This window comes from Sciurus carolinensis, chromosome 6 (assembly GCF_902686445.1).
Source record: "Sciurus carolinensis chromosome 6, mSciCar1.2, whole genome shotgun sequence".
Lineage (NCBI taxonomy): Eukaryota > Metazoa > Chordata > Mammalia > Rodentia > Sciuridae > Sciurus > Sciurus carolinensis.
Window position 1 is genome coordinate 78,405,731 of NC_062218.1, and position 21,608 is coordinate 78,427,338.

A 21,608-nucleotide genomic window follows, 5' to 3' on the forward strand; every position below is an offset into this window, starting at 1 on the left:
AAACTTTTTCCTATAGAGCGTTATGTCTATAAATGGCTTCTAGGAAGAAAAAGATCACTTGGCTTGAGATATTGATAAATTCATCAGTGGTCAGTCAGATTAAAAAAAAATGAAAAATAAAATTTCTACATCAAAAGAATCCAAAAACATTTTAATCTACTAACACCAGTGACCCTAATTTGGCACAACCAACATTAGAAAGTTTAATAAAAACTTAGAGCTACAAGACAAAAAATAGACAAATTTCATAGTAAGGCCCTCTCTTTCATGGCATCAAGTATCTTTTCTTCCTCTAAATTGTATTAAAGAAAAAGAACAATTTCTCTCACATTTGTTATTAATTTCTATGACTTGTCCACCGAAAATATAATAGTGTTTAAAAAAAAAAGAATAATTGTGATTGTGGATGAAAGCTTTTATAGGGAACACTGCAAAGTATGATTCTGATGCCAAATGTTGCTTTTTGGTATTTTGCATTAAAAATGTCTCATTCTTTCCAATTTCTTTAAAAACTGAATATGTAGGGGCTGGGGTTGTAGCGCAGTGGTAGAGCACTTGCCTAGCATGTGTGAGGCACTGGGTTCAATCCTCAGTACCACATAAAAATAAATAAATAAAATAAAGGTATTGTGTCCACCTACAACTAAAAAAAGTCTAAAAAAAAGAGAATGGTTGTTTAAAAGAAAAAACTGAATATGTACATCTCCTCTCATTATCACCTGATGGGAATCTAACTCAACTTTGGAGCTTACAGCATTTCTACACCTGAAATCTTCCTGCCCTGATTTCCACTTATATCAAAATCTTAAATCAGTATTGGTTATCAACATCATATCATTGCAAAATTCACTTTATAGTACCAATAATAATTTTGAAAAGCCTAAAAGAATGCTCTAATTCAATATTCTACATTAGTTGGAAGAAGATACCTTCTTCTAGATTTTACTTTAAAAATATTTTCTCATTAGAGTACATTGGCACTCATATATAAAAATTTAAATCAAGATTAGATAATAAAAAAATACAATAATAGTGACTCCAACTGGCGAACAAAGAAATTATAGGCCCTTACTTTCATTTTTCTAAACTATTTGCAAATGAACCCAGTAGCAAAGAATATCAAGTATTTGACAGTTTAGGATTAGTAGAATTGTGAATTGGTGAAAACTTTATGTCTAATTTTTCACAATATTTATCTCCATCTCAGCATTTCTGTGGCATGAGTAGTACAGCAGCTACTTGCAACTGCCATTTCTGTCTAAAACCACTGCTTCTTGCATTTGTTAGCCTGGATCAGTCACCCTTCTCTCACATACTGCCTTTTGCTATGAATATACACTGCTGAAAAGGACTGGAAAGTGGCAGTGGTGGGAACAGACTGAATCAGGATTGTTTCAGAGTTATCTGTCTTAGATGGAGTATAGCTAAAGTAAGGAATGAATGCAGGCACAGCTGGGCAGACAACTTCTATAAAATGGTCTGTAATAGAAGATCAGTCTTGAAAACTCGAAAATCTGAAAAGGAGAAAGCTATGTCATTAGTCTTTCCATATGTCAATCTAAGATGGAGATGGATTCTCAGGATCCATGAATGTGAACATCTTATAATTCCTTGAAAAAAATCTGTTCATATGTGCACATGAGTATTTTTCTGAGGAGGGAATCCTTAGCTTTCACAAGATTTTCAAAGGGATCTTTATCTTTAAAAATGGTAAAGTCCTTATGATCTAAATGTCTCCATGTGCTCTTGAACAAACTATGAAGTACTCAGTAAATGATTTTTTGAACAATTATATTTAAGATCAACTGAACAACTATAAAAAATCTTTCAAAAAGAGAGGATGATATTCCATTTTTGTTTATAATGTCTTCAGTATGGTATAGAGAGTTTAATAAAAGTGCTAAAATTTGATATTTCATACATCAACATCTTAAAGCTTCATGGCTTAATAGGCTATGTAAGCTAAAGTTACAATTAGTATTTGTGTATACATACTATTTTATTTATGTCTAAATAAGAGTCAACAAATTTCAAAATGAGTACAAATTAATTCCCATTTTATTCTCAAGTAATACTGAAATTTGTGAAGAACTTATATTATTCTTCCTATTGTAGGTGAGAGAACTGAGCCTGAGATGGGTTAAGAAACTGGTTAAGGGCCAAATAGATACAAAATGACACAATTGTGATTTGACTGGATATATATGTTCTTTCGTCTGTATCACATGGAGTCTTTTTAAGTAATATATAATATTCTTATCATAAATAAATATTTGCTTAATGCCCTCTCCCATTTTTATGTAGTACTGGGGTTTTAACCCTGAGTCTAGCACATGCTAGGCAAGTGATCTACCACTGAGTTACATCCCCAGGTCTTTTTTAGTTTTTATTTTGAGACAGGTTCTTACTTAATTGCCTAGGCTGGCCTTGAACTTGAAATCCTCCTGCCTCAGCCTCCTGGGTAGCTGGGATTACAGGCAAGCACCAATATGCCCAGCTGCCCCTTTTTAATATATATAGTATTTCATTGATTTGGAATTTAAAAAATTGTTTGAAACTGGTCCAAATCCACATCAATAAAGAATGCCAAAATGCTTTAAAAAAAAAAACCCAAGACAGAAGAAGCTATGAGAAAAACTGATTATCAACACCACTTCATAATTATTACATTTGTAAAATACATAATGTCTAGACCTGTCTACAAATTATATTGATGATGTCAGAATTATTGTAAAATAATGGATCCTGTCACCTAATATCTTTGTTTCCTCTTAATTTTACCCACTGATCTACTCATAGTTCCTTCACACTAGGTTCAATGTAATTAACCTACTCTTTATTATTTTATATGTTCTAATCTAACAGAAGCTTAACCAATAAACATCAAGTATTTTGAAGCGATTAAAGACATACGCTATCCACATATAGGCTCATATTTTTCTTAACATTATGGTGGGGTTGAAATTGAGGGGAAAATGCATTAATTACTTTTTCTTCCAGAGTAAGATTTTAAAATATTAGGCAACTATGGAAGACTGGTGAGCTCACTGGAGTATAAGAATATGTGGTGAGATGAAGACCAGCATAGAGAGGTGTGGGAGGATCAAGTCAGCCACAGTTGCTTTTGCTCCCTTCCATGTTGGTGCAGTCCTTCCACAGGGTTGCCACAATCTTGCTCCAGAAACTGCCTTATCTGTCCACCTAACTTATTATTCCATGCTTTCTTCAAGACCTCAAATGATGTAGTTGCCATTCTCTTAATAAATTCCTGGCCAAATATAAATGCTTCTTGTCATCCTAAAAGTTGCTCAATTTCCCTTTTGTACTTAAAAACTGTTGTAGTTTTTGCCTGGATTGTATTTTTTCAAGAACTCTGCCATGAGCTACTTTCCATAAAGGAAAACACAATGATTCTTTAACTTCCACTTAATTAAAATTAAATTTTATTTTAACTTAAGGCAAAAAGATGACTTGATTTACTTTAAAGGCAGGGAGAGGTTGATGATAAAGAGGTGCTCTGCAATGAAGTCTTTGACGTATTTTTAGTACAAGGTTTTAGGTTTGGGGAATTATAAGTCTAACCATATTCAATATTGCCAACCTAATGGAAAAGAGAACTCTGAATTGGGTTGACTTCACTCTAAAGTAAAGAAAGTAACACATAATTTTATTTCCCTGTATTTGTGGTCTGGTAGCCATGGCACTCGGAGTAATTACTTCTCCTTACATTTTAAAGTCCAAGGGGACCTATTAAAAGAGGCCAGTGTGGGTTACATGGAGGGATATATATATATATACACATATATATATACACATATATATATATATATATTCTTTCCTAAGTAATTCACATATATGTGTGTGTATATATATATATATATATATATATACACATATATACACTATATATGGATACAGGCTCACATCTATATTTATGCATATATATATATTAAACATGTTTTTGAGGGAAATGTTTTCAAGCTTATATCAGCAAAAGTCATTACCTTCTTTTTAAATTATGACTTATATTACACGTTTGTACTGTGAAAGTTACAGCATGTGAATTACTTGTACAGGAAAGAATATTTGAAGAACATTTAAAAAACACGTTTCCATCAGATCAGATCTGATACTACTGCTATTTATAAGCCTGAAAATCATTACTACTGCTTAAGTATGAACAAATCATTGCTCAGGTTAACAGGACAGCTAAAGTTTGAGATGACTTTAATATAAATATAAATGTACAAACACACACATTATATATATGCACATAATGGAGTAGCTCCCTCTGGACCTGCTTTACTTAAGATTTCAGATTGTTGTTTCAAAGATTTAGAAAGTATTAAAAACTGGTATTTTTCATTCTTTCATTATGTAGATTATAATTACACTCAGTGCTTCTACTTGAGTATGGTCTTTATGTGGTTTGATAAATTATAATATTTTGCACAAAACTTTCTTCTATCACTTTACATTTCTGCATGCACATTTCCTATCATATGACACTCTGCCCTGTGCTCTCATGGCTACCAGGTTACAAATGCGCCCTGTACCAAGATGATTAATCAGCTGACATTGGATTTGGCAGACTTCTGTGTTTATGTTGGAGACTACTTATTCTTCTTTCTTTTGGGCAAATCAATCCCAACAGCATGCTTCTCACAGACAAGTATCATCTTTGCTGTAATACTTAAAAACGCTGGTTCTGGCACTGAAGGCACTAGCACCTTAGTGAGTATAATGAAATACACACTGGTAGATGAAATGTGAAGACCAAACTGCCCAGTGGGAAATTCAGACCATTATGACATTTAGCTTTCATAGTCCACATCTCTAATCCTGCATTCATTATTTCTCTTTTTGAAAGTATAAGCTAGCAAGTAGTCTTCTTAAGTTAAGTATGGAAGTTAAACTCAAGGACTTTGGGGTCAGGTTCCCTAGGCTCAAATCCTTGCTGTGCCACTCTGGTGAGGATATCATGAGTAAATTATTTCGACTATTTCTGTGCCTTGATTTTATCATGAGAATGTCACAGGAGATGATTAATATACTACAATCACAGGATCATTGTATTAAATAAACAAAATGTAAAGCAGTTAGCACAGAACCTGGCATATAGCACACAATTTTAACAGGTGATTCCACAAAAATATACAATTTAAACTACTCCATATAAGAGAAGCTAATGATAGTTTACAAGTGCATTTAATGACAAATATTATTTTAAAAAGGCATAGATCCAAAAATTGCAAAATTTATGAAGGGTGACTTTTTCCTTTGGTTATGTTATCTAATACTTCTATAACTGCATGGTACAGGGGTAGAAAAAAGTCAATTATTGTGTCCACTTAAAATTTTGTAATTAGAATATTAGACCAGTCATAGCAACATGCACTTGAAAATGAAGAAAGAACTGCTGAAGCAATCCTTTGGAAGCTCCACTTTCCTCCCACCACTGAGCCTTTTTAGAATGACTGGAGCTGCAACAAAGCATGGAGCCATGACTTTCCAGTGCCCAGTGAGGTGAAGACAGTCCCTTTACCACACTGCTTTTCACACAGAGGGACTGAATCTGTGTTTTTAAAATGATAAAAAAGCTGGCTGTGGTGGCACATGCCTGTAGCCCCAATGACTTGGGAGACTGAGGCAAAGGATCGCCAGCCTCAGCAACTTAGTGAGGTCCTGTCTCAAAATTAAAAAAAAAAAAAGTGCTGGTGATTTAGCTCAGTGGCATAGCACCCCTAGGTTCAATTCTCAGTACTGAAAGAAAAAAAAATCAATGAAATATAAAGAATGTTCAGAGGAAGGCAGTATAATGTGTGATTAAAAGCAAACAAAGGTACTTAATAGATAGACTTATTATTTTTTTTGATTAATCATAATAAAAAACCAAAAATGAGAATAATAGTATAGTCACCTCCCAGGGTTGCTGAAGCATAAAGGAAACAAGGAATATAAGAAATCAATGATATCAGCTATTAATTATTACCTTCACAGTCATCTCTAATTCCTAAAATGTATCCTTCTTTTTAGATATGGTATCTGTGTACTCTTCAATGAAATCAAAATTCATGCTGACAGGGTATTGGTTTTGAAGAGTCATACAACTACTCCACCTATCTCCATCCCTACCACCTCAATTCTGCAAAGTGATTTGGGCTTACTCGAAGATTTTTACAGAAAATAATCTGCTATAAATAGGATGACTGTACAATCTAGTTCACCCAGGTCAGAACTGGTTTGTGCAAATTAAATGAGTATAATTAAGTGTCCTCTTTCTGGTTTGGATAGTAAATGTGCATAACATAGATGTCTCATATATAATACAGATGTTAAATGCTACTCTAGCAAATTGGTAATCTTATAAAATTCCATTCTGCTCAATGCTTAGCAAAGTAAGCACACAAACCAACAGAGTTATCACTATAAAAATAACCATGTAGGAAAACTTACAGGAAGTATTTTTAAAGATTTCTAAATTCAAAACTTAAAGAGCAAGACTTAATGCTGTGCTGAGCCCCTCACAGATGGACATGTAGTCTCACACCCTGGTTAGGTAAACATGGCCAGCTGGATCTCCACTGTAGGAACAGGATAAGACAACATTCTCTCTTCCTGTGCTTTGAAGCCCTAGCTTCAATTCTTGCAATCTTTGTCTAATTTCAGGAAGGAAAAGGCTCTCCACAGGCAGAACACCAAGGGATAGGGTATGTAAACTGAAACTTCTTGGGTCACATGCATTTATGAAGATAAGTCTCTAGCCACCAGTTAGGGAATGGCAAGTTATGATTTATTATTGCAGGCGGCCAGAAGAGAGCAGTAATAACTTCCTTTTCCTTTCCTGCCTAGACCATGCTGCCACGTGCAGGCTTCCTCAACAACAAAAAAGCATGTGTAAGGTAAGTTTAAAGGAAAAGAAAAGGGGGGAAAAAGCAAACATTAAGTGACTGACAATCTGGGAGTTGGGAGACAAGATCAGTGCTTTACAAAATACATGATGTGTAGGGAAAAAGGCAATAGTTGGAAAATATACCTTAACCAATCAAGAAAACATACTCTATTATTTCAAAGACAAGTTAATTGTAAGAAAAAATTAAAAGAGGTATCAAAAAATGGTATAAATGAAAAAGAATGATATAAATGATCCTCAATGTGACTTAATTGATAAAAGGTTTATTATGCAACGAGAATGACCATAGTGGGCAAGATATTATAAAACAAAGATTTGAAAATAATGACTATATATGAAAGGCTATATTATAAAAATATAAGGAAGGACTAAACGTTATCAACTGAAAAAAAAATATGGCAGACTTAGGAATGGAGACATTTAAATGGTGGCACAGTTTTATGCACAAATTTATTAAAACCTTATAAATGTACTACATACCAAGAAATGTTTTTGGCACAAATTCATAGCAAGCATGTTCACAATATTCAGTTAAGAACAATTCTGAGCTTTTATTAATTGATATATTCTAGAAATATTTAGGCATATAATCAAGTATATAAATACTCAAGAATCATCAGTCATTGAATGGTTTAAAACCTGCAGCAAAAAGATACCATTAGGCTCAGGAGGGTCAGGCACATGCATTTATCTGGGACAGAGTAAACACCTTTAAGTATTACACTTACTATTTTCTTCTGAGAATGTTATTTAACAAACTTCACTTACAAAACTTTACATTTAATTTGCACACTGACGTTTGGTGGATTTGAAATTTTTCTAAAGTTTACAAAATTACTCTATAATAGTTTCATAAAATTTTCAAGATCCAATTACCTGTACTATTTTCAATATACTTTAAAAATTATAAACTCTGTTAGCTGGCATGAACAGAGAAAGTAATATTCTACTTGATCAATTGTTCTAGGTAATACCGTATAACTATAAATTTGAAGCTGGCATGATTTCTGACCTTTAGTCAGAACTCACAATTTAGGAAGGAAGGTGGTTCAGATATGTTCTCTAGAAACCCTTAATAGTCTAACTATTTATGTATAGATAATTTAGTAAATGGTACAATTCCTTTTAAGTAGAATGGTAGTTGAGGGATTATGCACCTGTTGTAAAGATGAGAAAATTCATGCCAGAGAAAGTAGCTTGCCCATGTTTACATACTTAGTAAATGGCACAGCTAGATCTTTTTACTAGCCATGTTGTGGTACACCATGGCTATTGAATGTAATATCCTTCATTTTTCCTTCTTAAATACTCAAAAATACTGGCAATGATTGATTTGCTGTCTTTCTTTGACAATGAAAAGTAGGTTCAATGAAGGCAGACCCATATTTGTCAACAACACATTCCCATTTGCTACACACTGGCACATAACAGGTGCTCAAAGATGATTTGTGGAATAGAGGTGCTATTTACAGAAATGGAAGAGATCAGGGAAGATGATGATTAGGAAGCTAGAGAGATGTCTGGTTGAGTGTATTTAGAAACAGTTTATATTACAGGTTGGATTCCCCAGGGAACAGACTCAGATAATATTTAGCATGCAGAATTAATAAAAAGTGTGCTTAAGGATCAACAGATAAAGAGGAGAAGGAATAAAGCAGGAAATACTCTTGCACACCCCCAGAAGAGCCATGGAACTAAGAATGGCCCTTCAGATTGTCCCAAGTTAGGTCCAAATGGCTTGGACTTTAATCTCTCACATTGTGTATAGGTCCCAAAGTGACTGAGGCCATTTCTGGTGGGCATGACAGCTACAGGCTGCAAGAGGACTCTCAAGAGTTAGGACAGCAGATCATTTATTAAAGGTGCAACTGAGTAGCATCAGAGTCCACCACAAGCCATAACTGAAATTACAGCATTCACTTACTGTCCATTCAAATCTAAATTATCCTTTTAATGTACCCAGCACTCTACTGTCTTACTTGTGTATTCTAGAATGCATTGTTGATCATTACCTTATTAATATCTAAAACACCAAGTAGATTCTCTGATTTTTAGGGTTCTTGTAATCTGACACCATATTATTCCATTTCATTTTGCATTTTCTACAACAAAAGATCATAAAGAGAGAAACACAAAGCTAAAAGAAGCATTGACCAATGAAAAGCAAAAAGAAATTGAAATCACAAATTTCAAAACTTCTATAAGTTCATTGGGCAATGGTTTGATTTTTGAATTTCAAATGAAAGATTTCTTAGATAAAGCAAGATATTTCTGTGACTTCAAACTTATATGCACCTAAGTACAAAATAACCCAGACTTCAAATAAAGTTTACAATCAGCATTACTTAGTGTTGGTTAGTAATAAGATCAAACTTGTTGGTGTTGACAGGGATGAGTATGGTAAGAGAGGTTTCATTGTAAAAGTAATTACTTAGCTTTTCAAATCTCAGCCTTTATTCCTATAATATCAAGAAAATCAACACTGTGCTATCTAAATTTGGAGACTAAAGACATCTGAGATTTCAGTTCTTTCCCAGATCTTAGCTGCCCTATGTTCTCAAATATTTTCAAGTTTTTGCCTGTAGAAACTTAAGGTAATCTTCATTTGATCACATTTCTTTTTCTTCTTTCTTTTCTTTTTTTTTTCTTTTTGGTACTGGAACTGAACCCAGGGTTATTTTACCAAAGCACTTAAGTTTTTGAGAAAGGGTCTCACTAAGTTGCTCAGGGTCTTACAATTAAATTGCTGAGATCAGCCTTGAACTTGTAATCCTCCTGCCTCAGCCTCCCAAATTGTTGGGATTACAGGTATGAGCCACCATACCCAGCTCAATCACATTTCTTCAATGTGGATTCATGTTTACATAGCTGAAATGGTGCCATTGATATGAACTGTATATATGGTGGAGAGAATTTGTCTTGATCAGCTCAATCAAAATCACCTAAATGTTCTTAAAGCTAGATGTACTAATCAATTGTAGGTTTTATAGTTGCCAGACACTGGGACAGGTTGACGTTCAATTTTAAATGAGAAAATGACATCACTATAAAAAGTGTAAGTCACAGGCTTCTTTCAATGTTTTAAAATATTTGAATAAGGATCTCCAGATGGCTCTCCTACCCAGGAACTTATGCTAAATACCTGAAACTTCTGTTTCTACTTAAACATTCAAGTGAATATTCTGGTTGGAAGAAATTTCTATTCAGTCAACTACTTATAAGGACCATTTAAATGCACAAGACACCGACCAACAAATGCAGGACAATTCTTTCAGTTGGGACTTTTTAAACATAATTCTGATTATATATTGGGGACATTTTTCTTACAAAAGCATATCTCATATTCCTGAAATGATCATGAAAGTCTGCAGAAATAGATGGTTTGAAATATGTTTATTTGAGATGGGACTTTCAGGAATTGTATTTACTGCACATAACCATATGAATGTTGGGTGAGAAAATAGATGGGACTGGAGTGAAAGTAGCTATTTACTGCTATGTATATGCATCTTCATTTCACAGAGAATACACACATACACTATATATAGTAAAAGAGTATTTCTGAGTTCATATACTAGTGAACCATAAACAACAGTCACTATACACTAAGTGTCCTCTATCAATATCCACCCTAATGGAAAACACTGGAGTAGCACTTCGGATCACTAACAAAAAGAGAAGAATCCTGAAACCTATCATTTAGACATCTGATGACAGCTCTGATGCATGAGTGCATTGAAAAATTTACACTGAGGAAGGGCGACATGTGAGTGAGGGAGAATGATTCTCTAGGCTATTTTTTTAAATTCCATTTTCTGTCATGTGTCCATTCCTTAGCACTTCTTTGGAAGGCATTCTACCAGTTGAGTCAATAATTTAGAGTCCCAATTTGCCTCTGTTTCATGAATTTGAAATAATTCAAACAGTAAGAATTGAAAATAAATATAGTACTTAGGTAGCATAGTTCAGGATGTTTAATAAGCATCAGTATTTATTATGGTAGGTGGCAGGATTTTTGTTATATCACACCTTTTGTTAAGTAGCCAATTTACCCAATATGAAATCCTACAAAATTGCAAAGATATAAAAAAGAGTCAGTAGTTCACTAATTTAGAAAGTCAATTATATGCCACTGTTTCATATCAGGTTAATTACTACATTTACATTCTCAGAATTTTAAAATAGTGCATGAAAGGTGACAGACTGACAGTCCTGCAGGCTGAAATTCTTACACTATTGGACTGAGTGTTAATAATATAGAAAGCAATATACAAAACAATTATACATAGGTTTTATCTAATGAGATTACAAGTAAGATAGACATGGTAGTGCAGAACTGGGTGAACAAGAAAAGTGTTTTCAGAGAAATTTTATTGAAGCTGAACAGTGCAAGAAAAGTGGTTACTTTTAAAAATTTTATTTATTTTTATTTTTTTATTTTTTGTATTACTGGGGACTGAACCCAGGGGCTCTCTTACCATTGAGTTACATACCCAATTCTTCTTATTTTTTATTTTGAGACAGGCTCTCATTAAGTTGCTGAGGCTGGCCTTGAACTCATGATCCCTCTACCTCAGTGTCCCAAGTCCTTATACTACTGCATCTGCAGTGATAGCTTCTATATAATTTTTCTAGGCATATATGTATGAAAGAATGGTTTTTAAACATCAACAAAGGAGAGAGAAGGACATTCAAAAGAAGTCAAAAGAATTCTATATTGAAAAAGAAAAGTGACTCCTTGAGGGGAAGGTTTATCATAATCAGGGGCCTAATAAAAGGGAGAAAAAGGAGATACTACAAAAGAAGACTATGCATACAAATGAGGAACAAAGTTGAGTTTCCATAGTTCTGATCCCTTATCCACTTTCATAAGAACTCAACCTGCCACTCCTTATTGTGGGTGTCATGATGAAATCTACCATACTACTTTCTGTCACTAAGTTGTCAGGCAAAGCAAGTCTTCCCTAAGTCTGTCTCTTCCCACACAATCATCAGCACACACTATGATCTATTAGTCCCTTTCCTCCTTAAACAAAAAGGAAAACAAACTTATTGCTGAGTTTTCAAGTAACTGAATTAAATTTTCGAGAAGATAATTTGATGTTGATGCTACTTTTTATTCAGTCTGTGGGAGTGGGTGGATTAGATTCTACTGCCTTAAATTCACATTCTAATACTTATGAATGCAATGCAATTATACCTTTTATGGTTTTTATGTAGAAGTGATGCTACTTACATATAAGTAATATCATGGTTTACTGAAACCAGTTTAAATATTAATAATGGTATGGATTCCTCATAACAACACATAGAAGAAAGATGAAAAGTTATCAAGGACATTAGAAATTACACAGTCCAATTGCTTCTTGTACAGATGAGAATATAGGTGAAGTGACCTTGCTGCTACTTACAGTATGACATGGGATAACTTCAGTATCAAAATCTAAATTCCACAACTGATAATGCCTCTCCTTCATTCTATCCCATCCAAGAGTACGTGTGCCATTTGTTCCTTGCCGATGTTTCCTGGTGCTTTGCTGCCTTGTAATGTTCAGGCTCCAAAGCGATTTACTTTTATGCAAGTTGTGGGTTGACAGGCCACCAAGTGGTTTGTACACATAAAGTGCTTTAATTCTGTGGACTGAATGGCTGTTGTTTTGTTATTTTTCTGATCAATTTGGCAGGTCAAGTCAGTCAAACCAGTTTCTTCACACAGACGCTGCCTTACTATGGAAATGAATGTGGAAACATTCATCTTTGTCAGAAATTATGTCAAATTATTCAAATTTATTGGTGAATTACAGCAAACATCCCAGCTGATGAACATCTCAGTCATATGTTTTTTAGAGAACACTTATGGTCCTGAAAAGATAACATTACAACGAGCTTTCCCATTCTGAAGCAAAGATGTTTGGATAGAGAATGGGGTCTGTTATTCAAGACAATAATTTATTCTAATCATAAAAAATCCCAAAGATGTCCAGAATTTTACATATGGAAATACATCCCTTTACATAGTGTTGTTATTCTTTTTTTTTCCCCACTCTGTGCTGTGGTCCTTTTTTAGGACTCTTATGACACCATCTTTAAGACCTTTTCTGTCAGTTTCCATCTTTTCTAGAGACATACTGTAGCTTTCACATTAACACAGCTTCTCTGGCTTGAGGTAATAAACGATTAGCTACAGCACAGTGGTGTGATGGTCATGTTATTCTTTGCTGTACTACACCCAGCAATGTCTCAAAAATTAATGCAAGTATATCAGGATCTGAAATTAACTTTTTATAGCCAAAAGCAACATCCTGCTAGGAGGAAAAAAACCTATTATAAATGGGCTGGCATCTGATTGCTGGTAGATGGTTAGTACCAGGAAAATAACATTTTGAATTATAAAATGTTGAATATAACAAAAGCTGCCCCGTAGTTATTAATCAGTGTTTTGCTTATGAACTGATAGGGTCTAACTAGGTGGTGCCTATTCTTAGTAAGTGACAGATCTATTACTAAAGATCAGAGATGAACTTGAATTAGCTAATGCTCTTGTGATGCTATAGAGCAATAATTAGAAAAAAATATACCTGTAAGAAAAATGAGAGCATTTATTTCTGAAGTACTTATCAATCCTGAAAATAATTTTTTAGGAAATTATATTAAACTAGTCACTATTTTAATATTAACATATTTACAAGTGATGTTATTCAGTAAACACTACCAAGAAATCACTTTGGAAATTTAAATCTGAAAAAAGAAAATCAACCTAAATAATGCACATACTCATTTCTCTTTTAAAAGTTTTAATACAATTTATCATAAAGGACTCATTTAGTAAAAACCAATTTGTTATGCTGCAAAGAAAAGGAATTTTATCAATTTTATTTAAAAACTGCCCACGAGTTTATGCTCAGGTTATTTTACTGGTGTTCTAACCAAACTTGTCTATACTAGGACTCTTTTCTGTGCCTTTTGGTCAGAATATGAAATAAAAGCCATGAAAACTTTAGAATCTGCAAAATTCTAATCACTCGTTAAAAATTAATATATTTAGTAAAAACATCAGGTATGATTTAAATACACATTTTCATTTAGATACGATATGGCTAGAGAAGAATATGAAATTATACCAGTTCTTTCATAGATCTGCTTAATTAGAAAAATAGGGTAAAATAGTTTTCTATATTCTACAGGCTCTTAATTTCTTTCCATATTTGGAGAAGGTAGGAGTGGAAGAGAGAGGAGGGAGAGGGAGTTTTATTTTTAAAACATATATTAAATGTAACAAAATAATGTCACTAATGTCTTTCAAGATTATAGGTAGCACCTTAATTTGAAACTTAAGTTTAGAATGGGCACTAAGATTCTAATATATGAATAGAAAAAAAATATGTTCTTAAGATTTCAAATTATAATTGTTTAATTAGGTTGTCACTTTCATTTTTATTTAGTGGTCACAGCTCTAAACTATTTTAGAGTTATGAACTGTAGTACATCCATTTTTCTCTACTCATTTTTAAGTGATTAGCTGAAATAAAGCATTAAGTGGTTTTTTAAAATAGTTTTTAAAGTCTACAAGTCACTTTGTAGTTAAGTGCATGCTAAAAATTACAAATAAGATCATTGAAAGAATTTTAAATAAGCAAAAAGGTACAAATTATTGCTATTTGTGCTTGTCATTCATATTCTTTGCTTATCTTTCTCTTGACCTTTAGCCAAATGAATCACACTAACTCTTGAATGCTTTCTCTCACTTGATTTCTAAAGCTGTTCATCACACTTGCTGGCTAGAAGCACAGCTGGCAAGGGATCTAAACCTCATCACTGGGCAAACTTGCCCTTCTGGTTTTGCCAAGAATGACATTTCCAATGGGAAAGAAAGTTATTGTATGGGACACTGGATACTGTATTTATTTGTGAGAACCAACAGATCCACTTCCTTTGTTAGCGGTATATATCAGCATTAGAAATAAAATCAAAATAACAAAGAATCAAATAGCCTAGAGTTCTTTAAATTCAATTGTTAATTAAAGTACTAGCAAAGAAATCAGCTGAGTATTTTTTCTCATTTCCTGAAGAAAGATGCAACTGAGGATAAGCAGTGCCCCCTAGTGTCAATAACCACAGACGAGAAAAGCTAGAGGAAAGTTGCTAATGTTAACTGAATTATTAAAATTACATGTATGTAATAAATTATAAATTCATTATTATTCAAATTTTATTTTGTATGTATAAAAAGGCACACCACACATTTATTTAATATTAATTTGCTCAGGAATGTGCATATGTGTGTGTGAATGTGAGGGTACACTAGTGTGCATGTGCACACACGGGCACACACACATTGTACACAGGCTGACATGGCCAAGATGTCTTTAATGTTCTGGGCAGCTTAGAAAAAAATTCCACCCAGCACGGCAGGCCATGCATGAAGCAGGTGTCAGCAAGCCCAGCAGAATCACTCACTGTGAAGACGTCTAATAGGAACTGCTGAATACACAATACATGCAGCATGGGCTGAATGGCTAAACTGGAATGACCAAAACTGAGTCCGAAGGTTTCAAACAGATCCAAAACTGTAATTAAATCTGTAAGAATGTTTAAACATTTTTCTCTTCTTGTCGGTAATGGTTTAGAATAGTTAGACTGTACTGGAGACTGATTTTGAAAATACTGTAACTTTTACTGTGCACATTCTGAATGTTGGATCTTGAATGTTAAACACAAATAGATAAAATACACATCTCTCTTTGGAAGAAAATGTAATACCTAATTCATATTAAAATATTACATGTACTTCATGGAATTTAAGTTGGGATATATTTTTTCTGATCAATCTAATATATGAGAAAACTTTTAAGTTATATAAAACTTTAAGTTTTATAGACCACTTAGGTATCTTTGAGTGACAAAAAGGCAAAGTAAGCGTCTCACTTCCTGAAATATTAACTTATTTATCAATAACGATTTTGGTAATGGAATTCAAAAATGGAGGAGGGGAACGAAAAAGAAAAAGACAAACATCCATACGAAGAAAAATGATAAACAGAAATAGAAAAAAGTCAGGAGGACTGGATGTATATGTCTCAAAGAAACTACTAATGAAAAACAAATTGGTAGGAAAAAGTGTTGCTTAATTTTATTTGTAGAAAAAGCATAAGACAAAAGAAAGGTCAAGGCTATTTAAAACATGCAATTTTATAGAAATTCATTTGTGAATTACTTTTCCATGTGAAACAACAGTGGTTATACTACTAGTTTTGCATTTTTTAAAAAGCAGGAAACATAACTATACTTTTAAAAAGCGTACATAGTAAAAAGATTCATGTGCATTTAAGTTGCTATACTTTAAAATGGAGAAAGTACAAATACAATAGTTTGGTAGGCATAAATATAATGTCTACAATGACATATAAGAGTAGTCAGGTATTTGAGTCCTTTACAATATATTCTAATTTCAATAAAAGCTGAAACTTCAACTATTTAAATTTAAAAAATGTTCTAAAACGTGTAATATTGAATTTGTTTTAGAAGTTTAACTTTGGTAGGACAATTAAAAATCAGGTAATTAAAGGACTACAACAAACCTCTTCTTTCTTGTAACACTATTTTGGTAATTTTCAGAAGGAAATAAAACAAGAATGGACATATTTATGTTCCTGTTAACTGAATTAATATACATCTTGGTTGCATTAAAAATGAGATTTTTCACAAAAATCTACATAGGAAATGGAATTCTATCCCATGTCAGTAATAACAGGAATCATCTTGGTTGACTGTGAAAAGCCAAATTTGTGTTTCTAATTATGAGTCCTTTTTTTTTAATGGTAGAATACTTATGTAACATGCTATAGCACTTGTCACTAAATACCAAGTAAATTCCTACAATTCTTCAATAGGCTGAAACATAATACACAGAAAGTTGCCACATTTTTTTTTTTATAGCTTCCGGAATTTTTGTTTCCCTGGATACTTAGTTTTCACCTTTAATTCAACTATAGATTGTCTAATGATTATTTGTTACTAGTGGAGGTGTAAAGTGATAGGAGATTTCTAAACTCATCCCAGAACCTGCCTAAATGAAATTCCCAAAAGGCCTACTATGAAAAAAAAAAAAAAAGTAAGTTCAAAAGGCAAAGATGGAATATCATTAAGAAAAGTCACCATTTGGGAGGTTAAAAATAACAACTTTATGACTGAACCTAGAACATTTCTATGTGTTGATTTGGTGAATGTCTGAATAAATATCCATGGCCAGATTTTTCTTGTTGTAGAAAAAGGGAAAAGTAAGTAGGTTCATGTTTGTTGCATGAAAAAAGATACTGGGTTAGGAGGATAAAGATTGTGAAATAAAGTTTATATATAGCTGGATAGAAACAGTAGTTCAGAACCCATCATTCCTTAAAGGTCAAGAAGAAATAGAAAAGGTTCATAATCTATATACTGTGTTAACAGCATTAATATGCCCATGATTATGTTTGATCTCTGTCTAGACCATCTGGGATAAAACAGTTTCAAAATATGTTTATGTAGACACCAAAAAAAGATAATTTTTAAAAAGTGTGCTTTTAGCTTTAACTTCCTAAAACTTTCATTAAAAATGTTCAAATAGCTTTTTTAATATGTGTTCTAAATAGCTACAAATGATAAAATTCTTATAAAGTGCTTAGAAGCAGGAGTATTTTTTTTATTGTAAACGAATGGGGTACAACTTGTTTCTCTGGTTGTACATGAAGTAGAGGCGTACCATTTGTGCAATCATACATTTACATAGGGTAATGGTGAGGAGTATTTTTAAATCAAAAATAACCTCAAATGAAGTTATTTCCTTAACATGTGTGTATTCATCCAAAAATCTAACAAGTAAAAAAACCTCTTCAAGCACATATCTGTAAAGACCATTCAGTAAGTTTCCATTAACTTAACAATCATGTTTATATATAAAATGACTGAGCAAAATAAAACTTTAATCAATAAGTCTTATTAAATTGAAAACATTTTCTTAAGATGATAAAACTATACTATATTTTCAGGAATTATTTCATATTATTAAAATCTAGAAAGAACTAATAGAGCATAAAGCCAGTATTAGTTGACATTATTTCTTTAGCCACAGATCTTAAATGTATTTTATAGCTATTCATATTTACCAATAGGAAATAACTGTTCACATATTACCTTGGGACAGGAGGTAAATAAGTGTAAGAGAAATTATTAAATTATTTATCATTCAAAAATTAATATAATTCTAAATTCACCTATTTATTTCTCAGAAATATTTTGGCATAAACAAAGTATATCCTCTTTATTGATCTATGTTTAAACTGTATTATCTTTATCAATTTGGAACTTTACACTGAGTTAAAAATCAAAGTTAAAACTTAAGTTTTAAGCAGTAAGAGACAAATAATATCATACAGAGTGATGAAAAATTTACAAGCACATCCTGCATGATGAGATACCACATTTTATTTCGTTTGTTAAATAAAATTATATCTTTTGAGATTGTATAAAGTGATGCATTTTAATATATAATTAATGATTTTTATCACAAAGTTAGCATGGTGTAATTAGAAACTCTTAGATGCAAAGATGCCATACCAGAAACAACAAACTTCTACAAATCAACAATCTAAATGATGCTTTGTCAAAGGGGAACAATGAGAACAGGACTGAAATCACTGCATCCTTCCTCCTGTGATTTAAAAATTACTATTCCTATATTTGAAAATCCATTAGCTTGAAAGCTTTCTGGCAATTCCTTGATTGTTCATTAGATATGGGAACAAAACAATGGATTTCACTGGACAAGTTTTTACTTGTGGCTATGTCACCATCTTCATGCCTGCTAGTACCTCACAGCAAAGGCCCCCAGGCCCCCTAGAAATGTACTACATTGCATCTGAGCAAAGTGAACATACTCCACCTCAGATCTCCATATCATTGCATGGGAGTTTTGGAGAAGCAGTTTTACTGATCTGAAGTCCTGGGTATTACCTGAGCAGTAATAAAAAGAGCAGGCATTGTACTGCATTCTGATAATTAGGCAAAGGCCAAGTTACTTTTTTTCCATCAAATACTGAATTGCAGTTTTTCAGTTTGGGTTCATAAAAGAAGCTGATTATGTGGTATAAATTTTGGCAAAGGAAATACAGTATTTTTGACTAAATTAGATGGCAGGTTTGTCCACCTTAAGCATATATTTATACCTATTTATTGTTCTTTGTCACCGGTATTTGGGGCTGTTGTTAAGTCCTAAAGGGGTTTTCAGTGGATCAGCTGTAGGAACATATGCTTGTAGGTTGTATGCAATCAATGGTTCTTCATGTACCTAAGGAAAAAAACATTTTCCATCATCTGAATTGGCTTGTTTGACTTGGGTTGCTGTGAAATACAGACACTTCTCACTTTTGAGGTAAAAGGTCTCTTCCACTCATGAGATAATTCTATATCTAGCAAAAGCTTAAGACATATTCATGCTCATTCAGATATGCAAATTTAACCACCAGAAACAAGTGAATTATGCAAGATGATGGACATTCCATTTTTGTTGGAGAAAAACGTACAACTATACAATTACATTTCAGAGAGCTATAGTTGTACCAAGTTGAGATGCATTGAATTAAAGTTCCAATGTAATATCCATATTTCCTCAGACGGGATTCAGTTTTAAAGAGCTGTTTTTAAGTACTTGAAGAGGTTTTGCACTTAAAAACTTTTATATGCCCTTTTCATTGGCATGTTTCACAATTTTTTTTCTCCCAAAACTACCAAAGTCACACTAAATCATTAGAGGATAATTACATAACTATTTTGTGAATTTCTTCATATTTTTGACTTCTACACAATTAAATGATCAAAAATTTCAGATATTCTAGTTAAATTCCAATCACCAACAAGTCTAAGTTTCAACATAAGCTTGTATTTCCTTTTTTTTTGTAACATGCACAGCCGTTTTTTTTTTAAGAAGCTGATAGATCTTTATTTAATTTATTTATTTATATGTGGTGCTGAGAATCGAACCCAGTGCCTCACACATGCTAGGCAAGTGCTCTACCACTGAGCCACAACCCCAGCCCCAGCTTGTATTTCTTAATATGTAATTTATATTAATAATAATTCTACTTATGAACACTGGCTGAATAAATTTCATATAGGTCATGTACATACCTCTTTAATACTATAGCTTTTACAGGACACTTTAAAATAGTAAATCACATTATCCAACAACTTGACATGGTTATTGTCCTTGTAGAATAAATATTTATTTCACTCCAGGTTTAATTTTAGGGGATGAATTTTAGTATTTCTTAAGTAAACAGAAAACATTAACTTTAATATTTTAGCATCAAATTTTACAAAACAGAATTATTAATTATGGTTTATAATACGCTGAGTGATACTAGTGATACAACAAAGTGAAATAATTGATACCATTTTTGATCAAATTTAATTTTTATCATTTGATGATAATCAGAAATAGAGAACTGTTTAATGAAAAAAAAGAAGCATATACAAAAATATCCTGATTTGTAGTGTTACTATTATACTTTCTAAAACTAAAGAATTGTCATAGCAGAGTTTAATTACCAACAGTACAATAATCCAATTCAGCCATGACACATTTCTAAATCATTGCCAAAAGTAAGTTCCTTATAAATTCACATAGATTCTGATAAAACAGAAAGCTGGTCTACAGAAGGATATTGCCCTGCATATTGACAAAATCTTACATTTGTCTCATCAGTTCTTCACTATGTAGTAAACAGGTTGGAGGTAATAGGCGTTTTCTTGATAATTAGCTGTGTAGGCAAATATGTTCTTTGGCAGACAATATGAATGTTGATTTAAGGACTCGCCAATAAGAGTGCTAAGCAATAAAACATTCATTGCTCAATTTCTCACAGATTTGGTTGAAGACTTAAACCTTAAACTTAGGTTTCTGTTGTCAACAAACAACATGCTACTTTTGTAAAGCTATGATGTTAAATATACCAAACTCATAATTAATAATAGATCCTTAATCATTTCCAGATCTGACAAGTTTATATGATTCACATTAATATTATTAGGAATGATGAATAGCCCAGGCAAGTCATACTGGACCACTGTTTTGTAGTGAAACAAATAAGACTCCTTATTTTCTTAAACAAATAAAGCGATCAACATACATCCCACAGAAACTAAGCAAGTAGTTACCTACTGCAAACACCAGTAAATTTTAGTTTATATCTAGGTTTAGAAGATCTTCAAAGGAAACAGTTTCAAGCTGGAATCAAAATATACTGTTTGAAAAACAAAAATAGCACAAGGGAAGTGGCATACACTCTGGCAATTTTCTTTAACATAGCTTTTTCAAATATAATCTAGTCTACAGTGCACTCAAACTGCAGAAACATCCAAATTAGTGAAAAAAAAAAAATAAAAGCATGATACTTAGTCTCAAAAAAAGGGCCTATACTCAAAGGAACATCTGAATAAAACTGAAATATCTGCAGTAAAGTTTTACCTTCTCCCTAGAATGTTTTAGATGAACTCAGTGTAACACTGTCTTCCAAGAAAAGAAAATGATCAATGCAAGAACACATCAGGCTGCCTTGGACAGGCCAATCAATGCAAGAAAGAACCTTGCCCAGGGCCTTATGCAAATAGAAGCAAGTCCTGCAACCTAGGGAGGGAACATGCGCAATAGATCAATTGAATC

General features: G+C 32.8%; 1 protein-coding gene across 3 annotated transcripts in view; it reads right to left on the reverse strand.

The window, feature by feature from the left end:
- Fam172a (family with sequence similarity 172 member A) overlaps positions 1-21,608 on the reverse strand; it is a 487,402-nt gene that overhangs the window by 166,301 nt on the left and 299,493 nt on the right. The gene's annotated exons all lie outside the window — the stretch shown is intronic.